The following is a 7,124-nucleotide window of genomic DNA, read 5'->3' as shown; positions in this document are numbered from 1 at the left end:
CCACTGGTTAATAGGGAACTGACAGAAGCAAGGCTTTTGGCTGCTGCATTATATTAAAACTTACAGGTGAGTTTTATTTCTTTCTTTTGTGGCCATCTAAAATTTATATAACTTTTACTGCTTTTGAATATTTTAATTTTACTTAAGTTCGGGGGGGTTGATCATGACATTGGAGAAGGTGTTATACAACATTCTTCCACTTCATTCCATTATCCCCATTCAACTTTTTCTCACCAATCTCCCAGCGCTCATAGTTAAATCTCTTCTTTCTGTAACTGCCTTCTCTGACTGTTCCTGCTGCCTTAAAGGCCTTTTAGCATAGCAATTCCTATGTCCAGTCAATAGCAATGCTATCTTCTCAAACTTACTGTTGTCTTTAACAGATAAATACAGCTAAGGAGTTATTATTTATTGTCACAAAAGCAAGTAAACAAGTTTCATGTGAGAGCATTATTTGTCTTAAAATAAGTTAATATAGTTTCTTTTCTAAAAATATCATCGCTATTAATACAAATAACACAGATGCCCAGAAAATACTGAGTAGGTTGTGAGTTATGTCTGTAACTGTACAACTTATTAACATGTTCAAGATAGTATGTGCCCATGAAGAGTGACTTCAAGGATTCCAAAGTGTTATGTGATTAGATAAACAGGTGAAATGGGCAGTTTGCTGGTTTTGTATAGACGAAGCATACCATTCCTCATGGAGGAACTTGTAATTCAGAACAGGCTTCAGTGGAGGAAGGCAGGTGGGTGATGCAAGCCTGTGGCAATGGAAGAGCCCTGGCTTTTAAGCTAGTTGTCCAGTGATCAAATATAGTCAGTCAGTAATTAAAATCTGGATGGCTCTTTATTTTTTTTTTAACAGGGTCTTGCTCTGTCACCCAGGCTGGAGTGCAGTGATGTGATCTCCACTCACTGCAACCTCTGCCTCCTGGCCTCAAATGATTCTCACGCCTCAGCCTCCTGAGTAGCTAGGACTGCAGGTGTCCACCACCATGTCCAGCTAATTTTTTTGTTGTTGTTGTAGAAACAGGGTTTCATTATGTTGCCCAGGCTGGTGTTGAACTCCAGAGCTCAGGTGATCCGCCATTGGCCTCACCAAAATGCTGGGATTATAGGCAGGAGCCACTGTGCCAAGCCAAAATCTGGTTGGCTCTTGATAATTATTTCTTATTGAATGGATGGATACATTGAATAAATAAAAGAAGTGGGTTTATCTAATACAAAAGCTTTGATCTGTTGATGAAGACCTTACATTATGTGTGGATCTTAGGTTAAGTCTTCAGAAAGTTAAGTTCAGAACCTATATTTTGCCGTATTCTAGATTTTTTTAAAAATGGAGTTTCACTCTTTTCACCCAGGCTGGAGTGCAATGGCACAATCTTGGCTCACTGAAACCTCTGACTCCTGGGTTCAAGTGATTCTCCTGCCTCAGCCTCTCTAGTAGCTGGGATTACAGGCACCTGCTACCACGCCCAGCTAATTTTTGTATTTTTAGTAGAGATGGAGTTTTACCATGTTGTCCAAGCTGGTCTCAAACTCCTAACCTCAGGTGATATACCCACCTCAACCTCCCAATGTTCTGGGATTGCAGGAGTGAGCCACTGTGCCCAGCCAAGATTTTCAGTCAAGAATATGCTTAATATTTCAAGAGACTCAGAAGATCTTTGTGAAGTGCGTATATACAAATAATGTCCAAGTAAAAATTCATATGAACAGCATTTAAACCAATTGTATTGCTTCAATAAAGTTTAATTATGATGAACATAAACTTTAAGTATAATGTGAACAAAATAGTTAATCGGTTTTTAATAAATTTTCTTTCAAGAGGTTAGATATCTAATTGTAGACAAATTTCATTTCTTTCAGATACTAGCATTTCCAAAAAAACTTAAATGACCTGTAACAATATTGAAAATTTGACAGCTTATTATTAGCTTACCCCCCTCAGTAGAGAAGATGATTATTTATTATGTGCCATATACTTGACACACTTAAGCAATCCTTACTTCTTATAATTACTCTCTGATAAGTATTATAATTTCTGTTTTACAGATAAGAAATCAAATTCACTGAGTAACTTGTCAAGGATATAATACCTAAGTGGAAAAAACAGGATTAGACCTAGGTCCACCTGCCTCCAAAACCTACTTAGTTTCTATTGTACAAAGCTGTCTCTAGAGACAGTCAGATGAATGTCAGATGAATGAAGACACACACATAATGCACACACACACACACACACACACACACACACACACAAACAGAGCAAATTTCCTTACCTTTATCCTAATCCAAAACTTGTATTGGCAGCAAAAGCATACAGGTGCTATAATTAGGTAGGCAACAAAATAAAAGCTAGAGAAAGCATATTCTGAATATGGGAGAACATGGTTTATTCTTGTAATCGCTTAACTGAATGTAGTCATTACCTTTTTTTTTTTTTTTTGAGTCGGAGTTTCGTTCTTGTTGCCCAAGCTGGAGTGCAACGTTGCGATCTTGGCTCACTGCAACCTCCGCCTCCCAGGTTCCAGCAATTCTCCTGCCTCAGCCTGACTCAGATTCTAATCAAAGAACAGTGGAAGTTTAGAAACAGTGTTGATTTTTTTTTTCACTTACCTTTTCCTTTGTCAATGTCATGGGGTACTAGGAATCACTTCACTCTGAAGGATTCCCTTGTCTTCATGACCCAGTTTCTCTGGCACTATGTTTATTCTTATGATGACTGTTGTGGTAGGGAGGACTTGACTAGATCCCTTTTGCACTTTTATTGTCAATGGAATTTAATAGAACAACTTCTTTCAGGCTCTTCAAACACTAACTCTCCATTTCAAACTGCTTCCAAGTATGTCAGTACTAAATAGAAGTTTCTAGGGAAAGCAATAAGCCATATGTTGCTTTTCCCTTCAGCTTTTTTCAACCATATGGTACTAGAAATGGGAATGTAACAGTGCTATTAATTTAAACTCCCCATGTTTCCAGCACTACTGTTCCCAGTTAATTTAAAGAAATCCTTAATATTGGCCTGGGAAAACTGTCTTTGCCAAATAATTAAGGGGCAAAATGAGGAAAGAAAGTGTAGCAGAAAGGTGAACTCAAGCAGGCCTGAGACTAAGAACACCACTCTAAACCCAGAGTTCACAGAACACGTACTGAAGTATTTCAAGAGTTCTCTGTTTGCACTTAATTCTAGCTTGGAACAGTGCCCACAGGTTTCACTGATACCCTACTAACTGTTTTTAACAAAAGGGCTGAGTCTGAAGCATTATCCTTCATTTGAATTACACATACTGAATAATTCAGAAGCTACAGAAGTAATTTGAGGTAAGTATAAAAATGTTTTTACTTATAGTTTTATAAAAACCATAAACATGTTTTCAAAAGAATGACAATGTATAGTCAACATAAATTCCGTAGGGTACTAGGTTTTCTAAAAGTATTTATAAAATAAAAATTTGTTCCGTTTAGAAATTAGAAAAAACTTAAGAAATTAGTCACATAGAGATGCAATCTCCACTCTTCAAACATAACTGTTGATTTATATTTTTAAAAGATGTAAAATAATATAAATTAATTTCACATAAACTAAAAAGTATAATTCAGGGCCTTTGCAAATTTTATATTCATGTCTGTTCTTTGCTTTCCATTTGGTTCAGGGTATATTTGGACACCGAGATGGTTTGGTTTTATGTCCCCATCCAAATCTCACATGGAATTGTAATCCCCATGTGTTGAATATAGAGTCTGGTGGGAGGTGATTGGATCATGGGGTGGTTTCTGATGGTTTAGCATCACCCACCTAGTGCTGTCACATGATAGAGTTCTCACCAGAGATCTGGTGTTTAAACATGTGTAGCACTTCCCCCTTTCTCTCTCTCTCTCTCTCTCTCTCTCTCTCTCTCTCTCTCTCTCTCTCTCCCCTGCCATCTTGTGAGAAGGTGCTTGCTTCCCCTTTGCTTTCCCCAAGTGTAAATTTCCTGAGGCCTCCTGTTAAGCCAGAGGAACTGTGAGTCAATTAAACTTCTTTCCTTCATAGATTACCTAGTCTCAGGTAGTTCTTTGTAGCAGTCTGAGAATGGACTAATACAGACACAAATATGGTTTTCATTTTTAATTTTAATATAGTCATGTTTATCAATCTTTTTCTTTAGGAGTTTTGGCTTATTAAATCCCATTTAAGAAATTCTCCCCTACTTTAAACTCATAAACATGCTTAAACATTTTTTTCTTCTAAAAGTTTTAGTTTTCATTTGTAGATATTTTAACAGGCCCAAAATTAATTTTCCTATATAATAGGAGTTTATATCTGATTCCCCCTCACCTACACGAGAAAAACCAATTGTTGCTGCAACATTTATTGGATAATTCATAATTCCCAACTAATTTGTAATGACACTTGTGTTACACAACATTATTTGAGATATGTCAGTTTCTAGCAAAACTGTGTTAAACTCCTACACCATGATTGTGATTTGCACTTTCTCCTTATTATTCTTTATGGTCTAATTGTCTTTGATAATTCTTCCTATCAGTTATGGTGTGATCAGAAAATCAAGAAGACTTTGAGTAATGTTGAGGAAAGGATTTATTATAGGGGTTGGACCATAAGCAACTGTGGACTCTGGCTAAACCTTCTGTGCTGCTTCTTGTCTGGAGCTGCACCTGAAGGCAGCATGGCTGACAGGAAGGAAAATGGACATGAAATGGGGAGAGCAAGAATAAATTAGAAGCTGTGGGAAGACGATAAAAACTCAGAGGACACTCAGGTAACTGTGTCTGTCTCACTGCCTTCAGGCCTCCACATTTGATAATATAAATCACCTGCAGAGGAAACTGAAGCCCTTTGCCTCATTGCTGCACATGCTGGTACAGAAGTCACAGAAGCTTGGGAAGAGATCCAGCAAGAGTCAGAGTTGCTCTGGGACCAGCTGCTGCCCCAGGTGCTGTAACAGCTGAGCTGAAGAGCACAAATATGGTTATTACTTAACTCCTGCCTTCCAAATTTCATGCAAATTTCTATTGAGGCCAGCCCTAATCTGGAAGCATACAGGGATGGGAATTCTGGAAAGCCTAGTTTCAGCTTAGCTAACATGACAGTGCAAAGCCAACACAGGTTCCCTCACTATTGGGTTTCTTTCCTTATTCTTTTAAATGCTTTTAGCTTTTAACTATTTGGTTTGATATTAATATTCTTATACTACTTTCTTTTGTTTAGGTTTTGCTTGATAGAAGTTTCTCATCCCTTTATTTAATTTTCTATTTGTAGTAGACATGAATATCCGTGGCTCGTATCTCCTGCTCAGGGAGCATAATCAACTAGGTGTCCAAGTTGCTGTTCTTCTGGGTCTGCCTCAGTTCCTGCTGAGGTCACACTTCCCACAGGTTACTCAAGCAGCAACTGAACATAACAGGAGAACTAATGCAGGTCCATTTCTGGAACATATGGGACTCCACAACCAAGTGACTTTGACTTAAGGACTCCTGATTAGAGTGTCAAAAATGCCTTGGAACTGCACCATGGTCTAAAACTCTTCACTTTCAATCCTACCTTCTCTCTCCCTTTCACAGGGGTCAGACCTGCATGACAGGTTGCAGGCTTCTTTCCCCTCTTTCCCCCTTTTACTTTACAAACATTTCTCTAATACATTTCTTACATTTCTAATTTTGTCTCGGTGTCTGCTTCTGGGATCTAATGCACTGTGTATCTGTCACTTGTAAAGCATGTTTTAAGAGGTCTATGATTAATTTTATTTTAATCTGACAAATTTTTCTTTTAATGGATGAGTTTAATCCACTTACCTATTTGTGATTTATGGTATGTTTTGTTTTACCATTACATTGTTTTCTGTTTGCCAGCCTACTTCTTTACCTTTAGTTTTCTCCTTTCATGTTTCAATTTGACTGCTTAAATCCTAACAAGAAAAGTATGGGATACTAAAATAACAAAGCTTGAACTATCAATGGCTTCAATTCAAAGTTATTTCTCACCCATTTGCATGATCATTGTACATTGACTTATTTAGTCTTTCAGAAACCCAAACTGATGAAGGTTCCATCTCAACACACTTCCCTAAGAAAGGCAAATAAAAAAGAATGTACCAAATACCCACTGGCTCTTCAAGCTTCCATCTAGAAGTGACACAGGGCACTTCCATCCCCATTGACTAAAACTACTTACTGGGCCACTAAGTTAAAGTATTATAGTTATGTAAATATTTAAATTCAAATGGGCAAAGCTATCGTGTGTCCAAGTAAAAAAGGATATTTGTGTATAGTCCTAGTGACTACCTTTATTCCCCTCTGTTGGGTTCGAAGCAATACAATGTATCCTTATTCTTCTAATGGTTGTTCATAAATAGATTTTAAACCTATCTACTTAACGATACAGTTGGCCTCCATATCTGTGGGTTCTGCATCTGTGGATTCATCCAAGCATGAATTGAAAATATTTGAAAAAAATACATCTGTACTGAACATGTGCAGAGTTTTCCTTGTTATTCTCCAAAACAATACAGTATAACAACTATTTACATAGCACTTACATTGTACGGGATATTACAAGTTATCTAGAGATGATTTAAAGTATACAGTAGGATGCTCATAGGTTATATGTAAATACTACACCATTTTATATCAGAGACTTGAGCATCTATGGGTTTTGGTGTCCACAGGAAATACTGGCACTAATCCCTCACAAATACCATAGGACAATTGTATTTCTTTCTTTCTTTCTTTTTTAACAAAACCTAAATATGTAATATTTTAATCTTGTACCTACATTCAAGAAAACATTAATGGGCTTTAACTATCTCTCTCTCTTTCTTTCTTTGCTTAAAATAAATAATTTATCAGTTGTCTTCTTGACTGTGTTTTTATATTCATGAGCATATTTTAAATTTCAAGATTCTAATTTTTTATATCTCCAGTTCCTATTACATTTTTTCTGCCTAATTTTGTTTCATAATTTAATGATTCCTTACATTAGGGGTCTGCAAACTGTGGCCCATGGTCCATATCTGGCTCACTGCTAATTTCTATAAGTAAATGTTTACTGAAATACACACAGGCTTATTTATTTATGTTCACATAAATGAATGTTCACTTAAATGAATAAGCATGTG

The sequence above is a fragment of the Saimiri boliviensis genome, chromosome 4 (genome assembly GCF_048565385.1).
Source record: "Saimiri boliviensis isolate mSaiBol1 chromosome 4, mSaiBol1.pri, whole genome shotgun sequence".
Lineage (NCBI taxonomy): Eukaryota > Metazoa > Chordata > Mammalia > Primates > Cebidae > Saimiri > Saimiri boliviensis.
The sequence above is the reverse complement of the archived record's forward strand: the minus strand, read 5'-3'. Positions refer to the sequence as shown.